The 16,808-nt window shown below is 45.0% G+C and overlaps 1 pseudogene; it reads left to right on the forward strand.

Moving 5' to 3' along the window:
- The first annotated feature begins 1,176 nt into the window (after positions 1-1,176).
- LOC126071377 (serine protease hepsin-like) lies at positions 1,177-3,940 on the forward strand (annotated as a pseudogene).
- The last annotated feature ends 12,868 nt before the right edge of the window (positions 3,941-16,808 follow it).

Raw genomic sequence — 16,808 nt, forward strand, 5'->3', positions numbered from 1 at the left:
TTTCAGATGTTAATGGAGCCGCCTGGGGAGGGTGGGGGAGGGATCAGAGAGCTAGGAGTGTAGCACCTCAGAATATAGCCAGAGTTGTTTGTGTTACTTGGAATGACTCTTACATCTGAGATTTCCGCGGGGCGTGTGGCCTGTATGTACTGGGTGTGTGGAGATTGCCCCCCAGGGGGTCTGGCCTGCTGGCCTCACGGTCAGATCCTCCGCTGTCAGCCCCACCCCCAAGGTTAAGGCTCCCCTACTGGGACGGTGCACTCCCGTCTCCAAAATCCGTCGCTGCCTCCCGGGGGCTCCCCGTCCCTCCAGCCACCTCGCGTGCTGCTCCCGGTGAACCGGGTGTGACTGCGCGTCCCAGCTGGGATGCCGCTCTCCCCGCTCCAAGACCAGTCACTTCCTCCCGGGGACTTCTCCCTCTGGCGCGCCACGCCGCTTTCGCAGACTGGGTGGGCGTCTCCTGCGCGAACGACTGGACCCCCCCAGGGTCAATTCAGGGAAATGTAGGTGGTGCTCACGCTTGTGCCCCACCCTTTTCCCGTCAACCTCCCGGCAGGATGGCTCCCCGGCTGGAACGCTGCTCTCCCTGCGCCAAGAGCAGTCACTGCCTCCTGGGGACTTCTCCCACCGGCTGTGCCACCATGCCGCCAGCGCCAACCGGCTGGGCTCGCTCCTGGGATGAGTTCGGGGGCTAGGGCTGGGCCCCTTGTCTGTGCCGTCTGCCCCCCTGGGCTCTGCCCCAACTCGGGCTCCGAAGGTCACCTGCCTAGTGCGCTAGCTCCTGGTTCTGAAAACTATCGCTGTCTCCCCGTATTTGTTCGTTCTCCGTCTCTAAATCTGTGTTTGTTGTTCAGAGTTTGTAGATTGTTATGTATGTGATCGATTCACTATCGCAATATTTGCCACTTTTTTTTTTTGCCCACCTACTCATCCAACACTGTGTCCAAAAAACCACCAATATCAAAAAAAATTAAAAAGGAGAATATTGCAGCATCTCTCCTCTTCCTCTCTTAGGCTCAAGTTTATCAATTGTTTCTTTTCCTTCCATGACTCCTCTTAATGTTCAAATGACAATAAGCAAGCACTTCCACTATCGCATACCCAGATGCCATTTAGCAGTAAACAGGGTAATTGCTGGTATAAAGGATGGTCAAGGTTAAGCAGACAACCACCACCATGCAGTAGGTGTTTGGTTGGCTCTGCAGTGGCTTGCTTGGCATGTGGCGTCTGCAAATACATTGTACCCTCCCACCATTGTGGACAGCTGGGCCTGAATTAAAAGGAAAGGCCTGCATTTTAATTTACTTTATGGTAAGACATCTCAGAAAATATCCCACATTTTATGCTCATCTCCTTCCTTTGTCCTCCCTTTCCTCCATTCCTTGCTGTCCTCAGTCTGAGCTGGGGTTGGGGGGAGGTGGGAAGAGCTGGCAGGAGGTGGGGGCGGGGGTGCGGGTGGACCGCCCGCCCACCCCTTCACCGCTACCAAGCCATTGACTTGCAGCCTGTGGCCCACTCAGGCCAGCAACGCTAGTCAGAAGTACTACACCGCGATCAAGAGCTTGACGGTGCAGGACCCAGGCCGTGGCAACCCCGCTTACATTCTGCATAGACCATGGGCACTACGGGCTGGACTCACCCAAGGCCGAGGCCGGAGACCAGGTGGTGGCCTCACTGCCCAAACACGGAGTTCCTGATCATCTGGGCTGTGATCCTCAAACGGGGTTCTTTGTTCTTCCTAATATCAGTGTATCGCCTTGCTGCAGAGGGGAAATTGTACATTTAAAGAGAAAATACCTTTTTACCATGGACTGCTTTCCACGATGCAGTTGCTGTAGTCATCTATAATAATAAAGCCAAAGAGGAGCCAGTCACCATGATTCATCCAGGCACTGGAGATATTATTGCTGTCATGATTACAATTGAGGGGTATGGATATTTTGAGTTATCTAGGAAAAAAATCTCTGTACAAATGACAACAACTGTTGGAGCTCGTATGCCAACAAAGAACTTCAGCTGTAGCTCTCTAGTCTTCGTGTCAATATCCTTTACTGTTTTGGTGATTATCTCTTCAGCATGGCTCACATTCTACTTCACTCAGAAGATCAGGTACACAAATGCAAGTGACAGGAACCAGCGTCGTCTAGGAAATGCAGCCCAGAAGGCCATCAGCAAATTGACAACCAGGACAGTAAAAAAGGTGATAAGGAAACATACCCTGACTTTGATCACTGCACAATCTGCATAGAGAGCTATAAGCAGAATGATATTGTCCTAATTCTCCCCTGCAAGCATGTTTTCCACAAATCCTGCATAGATCCCTGGTTTAGTGAAAACTGTACCTGTCCTGTGTCCAAACTTAATATTTTGAAGGCTCTGGGAATTGTGCCAAATTTGCCATGTATTGGTAACAGAACATTTGATATGGAAAGGCTCACCAGAACCCAAGCAGTTAACCAAAAATCAGCCCTTGGTGACGTTGCCGGCAACTGCTCCCTTGGCCTCGAGCCACTTTGAAGTTTGGGGATATCGCCTCTTCCTCAGAATGGGGAACGTACTCCTAGAACAGGCGAAATCCGAGGATCCAAGGTGGCAGCTCTAACTGCTGGGACCCTGCTGCTCCTGACAGGCATCCAGGCAGCATCTTGGGTCATTGTGACTGTTCTACTCAAGAGGAATCAGGAGCAGCTGTATCTGGTGCAGGTCAGCCCAGGGGACTCTCCACTCATGTTGTTTGATGAGACAGGAGGGACATGGTGGCTGCTGTGCTCCTCGTGCTCCAATGCCAGGGTGGCCAGGCTCAGCTGTGAGGAAATGGGCTTCCTGAGGGCACTGGCCCACTCGGAGCTAGACGGGCACATGGTACACTGGACTTCTGCGTTGATGACGGAAGGCTTTCCCATTGCTGGAGCTTGCTAGAGGTCATCTCTGTGTGTGACTGTCCCAGGGGTTATTTCTTGGCTAGACTGTGGCTGCAGGAAACTGCCTGTAGATCGCATTGTGGGATGCCAGGACACCAGCCTGGGAAAGTGGCCATGGCAGGTCAGTCTTCCCTACGATGGGGCACACCTCTGTGGGGGGTCCCTACTGTCCAGAGATGGGGTGTTGACTGCTGCCCACTGCTTCCCTGAGCAGAACCAGGTTCTGTTCAGATGGTGGGTGTTTGCTGGTGCAGTGGCCCAGGCCTCGCCCTATGGCCTGCAGCTGGGAATACAGACAGTGGTCTACCATAGGGGCTGTCTTCCCTTCTGTGATTCCAACAGTGCGGAGAACAGCAATGACACTGCCGTTGTCCACATTTCCAGCCCCCTGCCCCTTACGGAGTACATCTAGCCTGTGTGCCTCCCGGCTGCTGGCCAGGCCCTGGTGGATGGCAAGCTGTGCACCATGACTGGCTGGGGTAACACGCATTTCTATGGGGAGTCGCTGCTCTCTGCTATGAAGCCACCAAAAGGGAGACTCTGACCTGGGGCTGCTCATATGACTCCTGGGCCCTGGGGTGGAGGGACTCTGAAGGACCTGCGGTGGGCACCAGGAGGGAAAGGGGTTGTGCATGCTCCCATCTCTGGCCAGCCTTGCCTGCATGACCCCAGGCCAATAGGCAGGGGTACTCCAGGATGCTTGAGTCCCCATAATCAGCAATAATATCTGCAACAGCCCAGACTTCTATGGGAATCAGATGAAGCCCAAGATATTCTGTGCTGGCTACCTAGAAGGTAGCACTGATGCCTGCTAGGGTGACAGCAGCAACCCCTTCGTATATGAGGACAGCATCTCTCGGACCCCACGATGGCAGTTGTGTGGCATTGTCAGATGGGGCACTACCTGCACGTTGGCCCAGAAGCCAGGTGTCTACAACAAAGTCAGCTACTTCTGGGAGTAGATCTTCCAGGCCATAAAGACTCACTCCAAAGACAATGGCATGGTGACCCAGATCTGACCTGAGACTTCCCAAGTGGAAACCACTCATCCCTGGTACCACCCAAGTCACACCCTCCTGATGCATATGTAAATATTTCCCAGCCCTACATGGACCTGTATGGCTAGGCTAGGCTTAGGCTGGGTTTAGGCTAAACCTTTAGGGAACGTATTACATATTTACATTTCCCATTCTCTATAGTGGCATAAAAGGAGCCATGTAGGTGGAAATGGTTAAGCACCCAGTTCATAACCTGAAGGTTAGCGGTTCCAAACTTACCCAGTGGCTCCACGGGAGAAAGACCTCACCATTTGCTTCCAAAAAGATTACAGCCAAGAAAACTTCTTGGGGCAGTACCCTGGTGATATAGTGGTTAAGGGCTATGGCTGCTAACCAAGAGGTCAGCAGTTCAAATCAGCCAGGCGCTCCTTCCAAACTCTATCGGGCAGTTCTACTCTGTCCTATAGGGTCACTATGAGTCAGAATCGACTCGACGGCAGTCGGTTTGGGTGTTTTTGGTTTTTGTACTCTGTCACATGGAGTCAGTATAAGCTGAAATCCACTCAACGACACCTAACAACAAAACACAATGGCGTAAAGTACTTAAAAAACAAAAACTGTTTAGTGGTTTCTCAAAAAAAAAAAAGAAGATCATAGAACTACCATATGACCCATCAGTCCCAATTCTAGGTATATACCCAGAAGAAGTGAAAGCAGGAATGCAAACTAGAATGTGTAATCCAGCAGGGACTATCCAAGTACAGTTCGACCTTTTGCAGATGAAGAGACAGTGGTGGCAAGAGGGTGAAGATCAGGTACACCTGCATGACCTGCAAATGACAAACTGGGACCAGAACCCAGGTCTTTGACCTTTTCCAGTGCATCTCAGAGTTTAGGGAAAGGGAGAGTAAAAGCTTCAGTCTGGTTAAAGCCAATGAGCACCAGAGGCTACTGGGTCATCTTGGTAAGGAAAGGAAAAAGGCTTTACAGAAGGGGCTTGCAAGCGTTCTTCTAAAGAGATCAGGGAAAAAAGGAATCATTGGAGAGAGAAAAACGGGAATTAGCAGGTAAAGAACGAGGCACACCAATGTTCTTACAGCACTTCACAACAGCCAAAATGTTGCAACAACTGAAATGTCTGTCAGTGTGAATGGATACACAACATGGAATATTACTGAGCCATAAAGAGAAATGAAGTCATGATGCATGCCACAACATGGATGAACCTTGAAAACATTATGACGAGTGAAATAAGTCAGTCTCAAAAGGACAGCTACCATATGATCTCACTTAAACGAAATAATGATATATGTGCTGTTGGTCGGTGCTGTCGAGTCACTTCCAATCATAGTGACCCCTATGTACGACATAACGAAACACCACCTGCTCCTGCGCTATCCTCATAGTCATTGCTATATTCTAGCCCATTGTTGTGGCCACTGTGTCAGTCCATCTCATCAAGGGTCTTCCTCTTTTTCGCTAGCCCTCTGCTTTACAAAACGTGATGTATTTCTCCAGGGACTGGTCCCTCCTGATAACATGTCCAAAGTACGTGAGACGAAGTCTTGTCATCCTCGCTCCTAAGAAGCATTCTGGCAATATATATTCTAAGACAAATTTGATCATTCTGGCAGTCCATGGAATATTCAATATTCTTCGCCAACACCATAATTCAAAGGCATCAAATTCTTTACTCTTCCTTATTCATTGCCCAGCTTTTGCATGCATGTGAGGCAACTGAAAATACCATGGCTTGGTCAGGTACACTTTAGTCCTCAAAATGACTTCTTTGCTTTTTAATGCTTTAAAGAGGTCTTTTGCAGCAGATTTGCTCAGTAGAATAAGTCCTTTGATTGCCTGACTGCTTCTTTCATGGACATTGATTGTCAATCCAAATAAAATGACATTCTTGACAACTTCAATCTTTTCTCTCTTTGTCATGATGTTGCTTATTGGTCCAGTTGTGAGAATTTTTGTTTTCTTTATGTTCAGATGTAATCTCTACTGAAGGCTGTATCTTTGATCTTCATCAGTAAGTGCTTCAAGTCCTCTTCAATTTCAGCAAGGAAGGTTGTGTCATCTGCATATGACAGGTTGTTAATGAGCCTTCCTCCAATCCTGATGCTGCATTCTTCTTCATATAGTCCAGCTTCTCGGTTTATTTACTCAGCATACAGGTTGAATGTGTATGGTGAAAGGATACAACCCTGACACACACCTTTCCTGATTTTAAACCACACAATATTCCCTTGTTCTGTTCGCATGACTGCCTCTTGATCTATGCACAGAGTCTGCATGACCACAATTACGTGTCCTGGAACTCCCGTTCTTCGCAATATTATCCATAATTTTTTATGATCCACACAGTCAAATGCCTTTGCGTAGTCAATAAAACACAGGTAAATATCTTTCTGCTTTCAGCCAAGATCCTCTGATATCAGCAATGATATCCCTTGTTCCACTGACAGACTGACAGATAAGTCGGGAAAGGAAATATGTAGAAACCAAAAATTATTAGTTACCAAGGGTGGAAGGTAGGTGGAAATGGGGAGTTTTTTGCTTAGGAGACATTGAGTTTATGTTAGTGGTGGTGGAATAATTTGGAAAAGAATAGTGAGAATGGTTGCACAAGTGGAAAAATGTAATCAATGCCAATGATATATATGTAGAAATTAGGAAACTGGCATACGTTTAGTTGTGTATATTATCACCACAGCTTAAAAACAATTCTTTTCCCCTAAGAACTCATTTGAAATGTATCAGGTTACAGAGACCACGTAAAAACAAGAAATTAGTAGTTTTTCACTTTTCACTTCAAAATTTTGCTAATCTATTGAAAATATTCCTAGAAATTCCCCTAAGATACAACCTGAATGTGGAAGTAACTTTAGAGAATATTGGCCTCCACGGGGTGAAAATGGATTGGTCCAAGGTTAAAGCCTTGTTCTTTATCTGCTAATTCCCGTTTTTCTCTCTCTGATGATTCCTTTTTTCCCTGATCTCTTTAGAAGAACGCTTGCAAGCCCCTTCTGTAAAGCCTTTTTCCTTTCCTTACCAAGATGACCCAGTAGCCTCTGGTGCTCATTGGCTTTAACCAGACTGAAGCTTTTACTCTCCCTTTCCCTAAACTCTGAGATGCACTGGAAAAGGTCAAAGACCTGGGTTCTGGTCCCAGCTTCTCATTTGCAGGGCATTCAGGTTTACCTGATCTTCACCCTCTTGCTACCACAGTCTCCTCATCTGAAAAAGGTCGAACTGTACTTGGATAGTCCCTGCTGGATTACACATTCTAGGGATCTTCCCTTGGCACCACCCTCCTATTTACAAAGAATAGGGCATGAGTTTGGGAGGCAGATTTTCCTGAAAACATTCTTCCGTATAACCAGCTGTTTCTGCAAGTGCATGTTTGAGGCTATGCACATCTCTTCCCAGGAAGTGTGAGAGGGCTTCATTTTCCTCCAGGGTAATACAATAGAGAGTAAACTGGCAGATGAGGAGGGATCTCACCAATCAACAAGCAGAATCTTTGAGCAGGGCTATCACCAGCACCGGGGGTAGGTCCTAAGTATATTTCAGACCACATTTCCTCTCCCCTGCTGTCATCACTAACTCCTTCCAGACTGTGGCTCATCCACTTAACTGCACTCAGTTTGCACCTGGCCTCCATCACCACTTAGTCCTCACTTTAGCCTCACTTAGCTATCAGCAGCACCTGGTAGAAGATTCTCATTTGGTTTTTTTCCTTTCTGTTTCAGGTAACAACTAATGCTGGAACTAGGAAAAGAGCTTGTCTAATTTCAACAAAGCATAGTCACAAACTTCAGCTTAATTCTCAAATTGTTGACCAAAACTAATACGACAAAACAAGTGAAAGCCCAAATCTGAAAGCAAGATGAGAATTGGATGTCACTACCACTTAGGATTTTTACTCCAGACAGCTGGTTTCATGGCAGAAGCTGCAACCCCTCAGCCTCCTAATGTGATAACTTCCTGAAGGGCACTGATGACTAGTCCCACAGATAATCATGAGAGAACCAGATCCTTTTCCCTCCTCAGCCCCATCCCGTAGATGACAGGAGTTAGCGACAGCTGGAAGAAAATCTCGAGGACTTGGGAATAATAATATCACTGCAAACTATTCGTCAGCTCTTCGGCACATGTCCATTTCCCTTGAAAGATGAGGGTTTTTAAATCTCTGAAAATCAACTATTTTATACATGTTCTGTAGCCTAAAATTTTCTTCGTAGATATCAAAATTATAAAGTTTTCTTTTCCAAGCTAATATAAGAAAATTCCATCATTATAACATCCACTACATTAATATCTCAGAGCAATAGCAACCCAGTGTAGGTACATCACTTCCTTCCAAAGTTAAAATGTTACTAAGCACCTGGTATTACTTAGAAAAACAATACTGGGTCTCACACCTGAGAACAGAGCTAACTCAGCCAACACCATCTATCCTTGTGGTGAGGTGCCTGTAATCAGGGCAGCAGACTCACATGTGTCCAAGATTGGGTTCTCAAAGAAAACAGCGATAGACTCTCTGCCAGGGAGGAATCCTGAGAGCTTGCCGTTCACACATGATAAAGAAAAACCTTCCTGTACATTTCTAGCAGAAGTTCCATCCTAGAGGTCTCTGCTGAGGTCTCCCAGATGATACTGGGAGGTTTCAAATAATTTTACTATCCTCTTGTTGTTGTTTGCTTGTTTTTCCCCAGGAAACAAATTTCTCATAAACATTGACTTGTCCTTTGAAATCCAGTGAAAAAGCAGGACATCTTATTCAGAAACTTTGAAACACACAAAGTAGTCTCAAACTTACTAGAATAGGCTAATTCAAGGAAGAAGGACAAAGGAGACACGTCTCCCATGTCCTGTGTGGCAGGAAGGGATCCCTTCAGAAGAGTTTGGACAGCAGATTAGTGATCTTTGTTAAACTGTAGCGGTGAGTGGTAGTGGGGACTGTCACATCCTCCAGCAAGGAGACCCATAGGAGTCAATTTTAATCCAGGATGCTGACAGCTCTCCACAGCCGACCTTATTTTACAATCATCCTGTCCCTACCCCCAGCAACTATTGGAAAATTTTTAAACCTAATAAAAATTGAAAGAGTAATACGATGATCCCCTCACATTGCTCTACTAAGTTCAGCAATTGATATTCATTTGTCTCTTTCTGTATTGACACACACCCACAAAAACATACATATTTCTTTAGTAAATTCAGACAAAAAAAAAACTTCTAGATACTTCTCACTATCCTGAGATTAAGGGACAGTATTATATATCACCATATTATAATTCAATTATTAAACTTAAGAATATCAACATTAGTTCAATAAAACCTAACATAATGTCCAGGTAAAAATTTCCTCCATTGTTTTACAGACAGACAGATATAAATATATGATGAGAGTGAGAGTGAGAGAGCTAGAGCCAGAGAGCCAGAGTGAGAGCAGATTGAGAGTTGTGGTGCTGTTGTTTCTCCAACCTTCAATCAAGGCTCCTAAATGGCACTTGATTGTTACATCTCTTTATTCCTAATTGCATTGAACTGTCTCCCTACCCCCTTTGTACTCCTTTGCTGGTGTGTTTTTTGATGATATCAAATTTTTGAAGAGGACAGAACCACTGTCTTGCCCTACATTCTGTTCAAGCTAAACACTTTGGGCAAGAACACTGCATATGTAATGCTGTGTGCTTTGAACAGCATCCTGCCAGGAAGGAAAAAGGGGTCAGTGTGTTCATCACTGTTACTTATCCTTAGCTTTCTCCCTCTGCCACATCTGTCTCCCACAGAGCGCCTGGTGTGTCTGTCCTCTCCACTGTAAAGATACATTTTTTCACTTTGTAATTTTTAGATGGTTTGTGGGATGATACTTAGAGAGTATGTAAATACACTGTATGCGAGCACGTGTATATTGTTAGAAGTTTTAAGGTTTGTTGATGATCCCTGCCTGCATCAATTGTTATATTAGCACTTGCAACATGGAGACTTCTATGTCTATCTACAGTTTTTAACCAAACATGTTGTGAGGTGCCATCGAGTGGATTTTGACTCATAGTGATCTCACTTGACGGAGTAGAGCTGCCTCATGAGGTTTCCTAGGCTCTAATCTTTACAGGAGCAGATCACCAGGTCTTTCTCCCTGCAGAGACAGGCTTCTTTCCTGCGCAAGAGTAACAGCCCTCTGGGGTAGAAAGCAACCTTGGAGGTCCCTCAAGTAGTTTTTTCAAAGAACTAGGGAAAAAGTAACAACTCATCAAGGCTAGGAAAAAACCTCTCAAGCTGTTTTTTCCGAAGATCCAAGGCAAAAGACCACATAAAGGAACTCATTGCACCACAGATGTATAAAAAAATTGTTGTGCTGGCATATGCACAAAGAAAAGCACTCATTGAGTTGGAAAAATTAATTGAAATACATATACATTATACAACTATTGAGCTGAAATGAAGAACATTTAAACATATGCCTTCCACTTTTTGCAAACATGGACTAACCAAAACCAAACCCTTTGCCCTGGAGTAGATTCCGACTACTAGCGAACCTTTTATACAACTGTCCCAGAGGGCTTTCAATGCTGTGATCTTTACGGAAGCTGATTTCCACATCTTTCTCCCGCACAACGCCTGGCAGGTTCAAACTTCGGACTTTCGGTTAGCAGGTGAGCGTGCTTAACCACTGCGGCAACGGGACTCCTGAACAACAACAAAAAAAAAAGAGGAATTTTATGAAACACCGGTTTTCAAAACACTGGAAATGAGGCAACAAGGGTGAGCAACCCTTGAAAACCAGGAAACAAACAAGGTGAGCCCTACGATTGCCCCAGCATACTGCCTTTTCTGCAATTGCTCTTCCAGACTGTACCCTATAGAAATACTTGCACATGTCGCCAAAGATATGTGTACAAGAATGAGGAAAGTGTTCGATAAATAACAATACAAACAAACAACAGGAAAAGCTCGTTTAATGCTGATGATTTTATTCTTTCAAGCATTTCCGGATTCCCAGGCGCATTCCTAATTTGTTCTGAATGACTCTTCTGGGAGGATCTGAGATGACAGGAGGGTAAGGGAGGTCTCCGCTTCCCGGGGTGGCCTGCGAACTACCAACCTTTCGGTTAACATTCGAATGCGCTAACAGGTTGGGCCACGGAGCCTTCAGTAGCCAGTGTTTCTGGTGTCGATAAACAGGGATTTCTAACTAACCACGATGTCTGCCGCACAATTGCACAGGCTCCACAGCCTCGGAAAAACCGGAAGGGTTAGGGCGACGAATCGCGTTGGTCTGCACATTTGAAACCCGTGCTTCGGGTGAGTCCGAAGCTAGAAGGGTCGCCGAATGGCATTCACCCTCCTTGGTCCTCTCCTGCCTCAGAAGCCAGCAACACCCGGAGACCCCTAGTGAGACCTCCGCCTAACCCGGGCGGGGCCCAGAACATGCTGAGCCCCAGGGGGCTTCGGGACGTCTCTTCGCATAGCATCTCCTGCTCCTCCTTCTCCCGCCCGCGCCGCTAGACTCCCCGGGCTCAACTTGGTTGTGGTCGGTGGGGAGGGAAATGGGAAAATAAGGGGGAAAGGGGAACCGTGAAGGGGAGCGAAGGAAAACAGGAAGGCGTGGGTGAGGACAAGAGCTCCAGGGGGCCCTGTGCAGAGACTCAGGAGGCATCCTGGCGAGGAGGGAATGGTCTTTCTCAGGAAGCGGGATGGGGAGGCAGGCGAGGGACGGAACCGAGAGAAGACTTGTGCTAATGAGTTGACTAGAGATACAATTAGCTCCCAGATAATTCTGTGGTGCATCCCCTGAGCTTCTCTGAAGACCCTACCTGCTGAGGATTGAGGCTGTTTCCTGGGACCTCCATCTCAAGATTACCGGACTCTGTCTAAGAGGGGAATGCAGTCACCAAAAGATCGTGCAACATCCCAGCACTAGCAACAGTGAAGAGTCATTACCATCCCTAGACCTAGTGGGGCAAGGAGAGAGAGATATTTCTGGAACCTGGATGAAGTCATAGTTGTAGCTAAGCCTGCAGCTGTCACAGAGTGGCCCTGGACGATAGCTGTGGACTTCATGGATGGAACACAACATCTACCAGCCTGCAGGGAATAATTACCCCCCATGTCATATTCTTGCATCCCATTGGCTGTATCCACCAAGAATCAAGTGGGCAAGGGAAATCTTTTATGCAGGGGTCAGCTTCCTGGGACATAAAATGGAGTGGATAATGGTGAGAATGGATCTAGAGGGACAAATGCAGAATACCCAGCACACATGACTTTATCATTCTTAAGATTTTGTTGTGATTAATTTTGTCACTGGCAGAATTTGGGTGTCAAATAGGCTTTTTTTTTTTTTTTGAAAGTCTGTATTTCCTGATTTATATGAGAATGAGCTTGCTGTCTTTGGGCCTGTATCACATTTTGGCTGGAAAGCTATCTCTCTGTATATACTCATTTTATTCACTCTTTCTTTCACTCAGATCATTATAAACACTGAGATAAATTTTTCCCCCAATCTAAACTAGAGACTACCACCCTGAGAACAGAAGAACTAGACGGTGCCTGGCTTACCACTAATAACTGCCCTAACAGGCAACACAACAGACAGTCCTGGACGGAGCAGGAGAAAAGAGTGGAGCAGAACTCAAATTCACTTAAAAAGACCAGACTTAATGGTCTGACAAAGACTGGAGGAACCCCTGAAACTACGGCCCCTGGACACTCTGTTAACCCAGAACTAAAATCATTCCCGAAGCCTACTCTTCAGACAAAGATTAGGCAGGACTATAAAACAAAAAATAATACACATGAGGAACATTCTTCTAGGTTAAATCAGATATACAAGATCAAAGGGGTGGCTCCTGTCCAGAGGCAGGATGAAAAGACAGGAAAGGACAGGACCTGGTTCAGTGGACACAGGGAACCTGGGTGGAAAGGGGGAGTGTGCTGTCACATTGTGGGGATTGCAACTGATGTCACAAAACAATATGTGTATAAATTTTTGAGTAAGGAATTAACTTGAACTGTAAACTTGCACCTAAAGCACAGTGAAAGTAAATGAATAAATTAGTAAATAAAGGAAAACAGCTAAACAACAAAATTTCCAAAAATCATGGTCAGAACCTTTACAGTTTTGTCAGAGGCTGCCTATTTCATTAAAATAAAGTTATGTTGCCAATGTATGTTTTGAATACCATAAGTGGATTTTCTTTTTCACAAAAAAGTAATAGTCATGTTTCTAGAAATTCAAAACAAAGGTTTTTTTTTTTGTTTTGTTTTTTGTTTTGTTTTTTAGCATCTGTTGGCTTCTAGCCCAGAGAAGACTGGAAAAACCACGGAAAGAAAATCCTGTGGAAACTTCTGCATTATGATGCATTAAGAAGTCCCTAAAGACTGCGACTTCCCTGAGCTCTCAGGGAAAGGCAATGATTGTGGGTTAATGGCCTGCCTTGTGGCTTCCGCAGCCTGTGGTCAACTTTGAGTCACAGCAGGTCAATATGGTCTGGTTTGTCTGAGGATTTTAATACATACTTTTAAAGTTGGTCATTTATTTGTTATAAAAGTAATAAAGTCATGCTTGGTGTAAAACAAACAAATCCATACACTACAAAGAAGAAAATAAATTTCCCATTTCTCAATTCCAATCATAAGAGGTAATTCTCATTAATATTTTGCTATATGGCCTTTTAAAACAATAGTACAGGTGTACAACTTTATCAATTATATGGATGAAGTGGTAATTGGTTGAGATGCTACTAGATGCTGTTTAGCCAAGAGACACAGGAAACCCTGACTCTTACCCTGACAATAATCTGTCTACCCTGATCAATGGAATAAGGAATGGTCCCATTTTTTATAGGGCTTTTCATCCTACTCAGGGAATTCTTATAAACTGAGGGAGAACACGTGTCTTGGCTGAAGTCCTCATGTGTTCTTTCTTTCCTTCTCCTAAACCTAAACTGGGTATTATCTCATTATCTCAGATATACTTGGATGATAGGAGTCAACAAAAGGAGGTGGGAGGGAGAAAGTGAGAGAGGGTGGGTGACTCCTCCCATGCAAGAGTCAGCCTCACCAGTGATATATCATTTGTGAAATAGAGCCTCACCCCTGTGCTTTTGCTCCACACTCCTAAACACTTATCGAACTTCAATACATAGTCTGTATTTGAAACAATGAGGTTAATATTTGTTCAGTCATTGGGAGCTAGCAGCTTAAGTAGAGAACTGAAAATGTCCTCACCGCATCTGCCTTTCTGTATATTCCCTGGATTTTCTGTTGTCAGACAACCATATGCCTATCTCTCTAGGAGAAAAAGATCATGAAAGGACAAAAAAAAAAAAAAAAAAAAGGTCCTACACCCACCTCATGTGACTCTTCCTAAGAACTTGTAACCTGGTTACTATGGCAAGCACTTTAGACATTCAAGGGATGTCTCTTTAATGTTATCACCCAAACCTCTAAAAGAATCAAACTAGGGATTAATTCTAGGTAAAATTATGTGAGAATTCATCCTCTATTTCCTATGACAAGTTTTTGTTAGCTACTTGTCCACCCCAGCTCACCAGACAAGATTTTACAGCCAGCACTACATACCAGCACAGACCAAACAATTCCACAAGCACAACAGAACACCCTCTAGTATTAAGTTCCCTGAAAATAAAGTCTCAAGGATGCAATCTCTCCTCTAGTTGCCACAGAAAATAAGAAAAAATCCATTATTTAAAGTTCTAATCTCATGGAAGATTAAACTTAAGAGTCTTCCCTTTCCAAAACACTTAGTAGACAATAGATAAGAGGTAACTTTGGTGAAGGGTAAGACAGAACACAATACTGGGGAAGCCAGCACAACCTGTACAACGCAAGGTTGTGGAAGCTCCATAGACACATCCAAACTCCCTGAGGGAACGAATTGCTGGGATGAAGGCTGTGGGGACCATGGTCTCAGGGAACATGTAGATCAACTGGCATAACAGAGTTGATAAAGAAAATGTTCTACATTCTACTTTGGTGAGTAGCGTCTGGGGTCTGAAAAGCCTGTGAAGGGCCATCTAGGATGCTCCACTGGTCTCACCCCCTCAGGAGCAAGAAATACTGATGAAAACTAAAGACACAAGACAAAGGTCAGTCCAAAGGACTAATGGACTACATCTACCATGGCCACTACCAGACTGAGTCCAGTACGACTAGATGGTGCCCGGCTACTACCACTGACTGCTTTGACAGGGATGACAAAAAGGGTCCTGGACAGAGCTGGAGAAAAATATAGAATAAAATTCTAACTCAAAAAGAAAGGCCAGAATTGCTGGCCTGATGGAGACTGGAGAAACTCTGAGAGTATAGCCCCTGGACACCCTTTCAGCTCAGTAATGAGGCCACTCCTAAGGTTCACCCTTCAGCCAAAGATTGAACAGGCCTATGGACAAAAACAAGACTAAACGGGCACACCAGCCCTAGGGCAGGGACTGGAAGGTAGGAGGAAACAGGAAAGTTGGTAATAGGGAAGCCAGGGTTGAGAAGGGAGAATGTTGACATGTCATGAGGCTGTTAACCAATGTCATACAACAGTGTATGTACTGTTTGATGAGAAACTAGTTTATTCTGTAAATCTTCATCTAAAATTAAATAAAGCACAGCACAGGACCCCTGAGGGAGCAGGAGATCAGTGGGATACAGACCCCAAATTCTCATAAAAAGACCAAACTTAACGGTCTGACTGAGACTAGAGGAATCCCGGCGGCCATGGTCCCCAGACCTTCTGTTGGCACAGGACAGGAACCATCCCCGAAGACAACTCATCAGACATGAAAGGGACTGGTCAGCGGGTGGGAGAGAGACGCTGATGAAGAGTGAGCTAATTATATCAGGTGGACACTTGAGGTTGTGTTGGCAACTCTTGTCTGGAGGGGGGATGGGAGGATAGAGAGAGTGGGAAGCCGGCAAAATTGTCATGAAAGGAGAGACTGAAAGGGCTGACTCAAGAGGGGGAGAGCAAGTGGGAGTAGGGAGTGAGATGTATGTAAACTTATATGTGACAGACTGATTGGATTTGTAAACGTTCACTTGAAGCTTAATAAAAGTTAATAAAAAAAAAAAAAGTCTTCCCTTTTCCATTTTTATTTGGCTCAGGACCAGTCATGAAGGTCCCACTATGGAGAGTGGGTGAGTTCTGGGTTCCTCAGAAGATGCAACTTGTACTCTCTGTCACAGGATCAAGGGCAACAGAGTTACCTCTGTCCACCCCTCTACAGTCAGGTCAATGCAAGCTCAAGTCCCTCCTGGGAACCACTTTTCCAGAATCCCAGGGGTCAGGAGAATACAGAAGAACATCACAAAGCCAGCCTCTCATCCACAAAATTCATAGTGTGTGAAACCAGCAAGCAATAGCATTCTCCAAGCAAAAGTTATATGCTTCAGCTGCTATTAAAATGCCAGATACTCTGCTGCCCAGAAAAGAGCATTCTCTCAGAATGTGGGGATATGACTAGGTACAGCCCCTTTGGAGGGCAATTAGACACTAACTAGCAAAATTAGAAATGCACAAATACTTTGATCAGGCAACACCACATCCGGGAATGCATTTGAGAGAAATACTTGCACACCTGATTAAACATATCTGTATAAGCTGTCCTCTGAAGAATTATGACAATAAACATTAGAACCAATGTCATGTCCATCAATTAAGAAATGCTTAAATATACAATGGTCTACCTGTGCTGTGAAAGGATATGCAGTTGTGAAAAGGACAGGGTAGATAACAATGATGATGATGATGCCACTGAAAACAATTTTAACAGCTGATGTCAGTGAGCCTTTACTAAGTGCTAAAATGCTTTATGTGCCTCTCTTAAGATTTAGATTAACCCATGAGGGAAGTACTCCCATT

This window comes from Elephas maximus, chromosome 3 (assembly GCF_024166365.1).
Source record: "Elephas maximus indicus isolate mEleMax1 chromosome 3, mEleMax1 primary haplotype, whole genome shotgun sequence".
In the NCBI taxonomy this organism is placed as follows: domain Eukaryota; kingdom Metazoa; phylum Chordata; class Mammalia; order Proboscidea; family Elephantidae; genus Elephas; species Elephas maximus.